The following is a 589-nucleotide window of genomic DNA, read 5'->3' on the forward strand; positions in this document are numbered from 1 at the left end:
CGTGACAAGAAGTGAATGGAGTGACTTATATTAAAAAGAGCACTAACTTTGTGGATAATCAAGTATTTAGTCCAATCTAGATTTCACCACTCTCTTTACGATTTATCCCACAGTTGTGCGATCCGTCCATGTGTGCTATCCCATTGCTCTGTTACTGCTGACCACTTTGTCAAAATAGTCTTTCGTGAATCAGAGGTGCTGCAGAACAAAATAAGAAGAGTTGGGAAATATTGTCGTTTTTTTCCACAAACTTGTAAATTTGTCAATTTTCTTTAAAGACCTATTTTGAATGGCATAAATCAAGTTTTAAAGTACGAAGATTAATTGACCTTCAGTCAATTTGTGCGGGCACATTTTCACCGCTTTATGCTGTTTAGAGGAGGAGGAGGAGGAGGAGGAGAAGGAGGAAGATAGTGTTTTTGCAATTTATCACTTCATGAACACACTGAATTGGTCAAATCAGAGTGTTCTAATCCGTTTTCAAGGAAGTTAACTTTTGTATTTTTATTTTTAACCTCAAAGATTATACTTAACCACAAGTGAACAATAAAATTTCACATTAAACTGTGTCGTGTTTGACTTTCTTAGT

The sequence above is a fragment of the Echinococcus granulosus genome (genome assembly GCF_000524195.1).
Source record: "Echinococcus granulosus chromosome Unknown EG_S00015, whole genome shotgun sequence".
NCBI lineage: Eukaryota > Metazoa > Platyhelminthes > Cestoda > Cyclophyllidea > Taeniidae > Echinococcus > Echinococcus granulosus.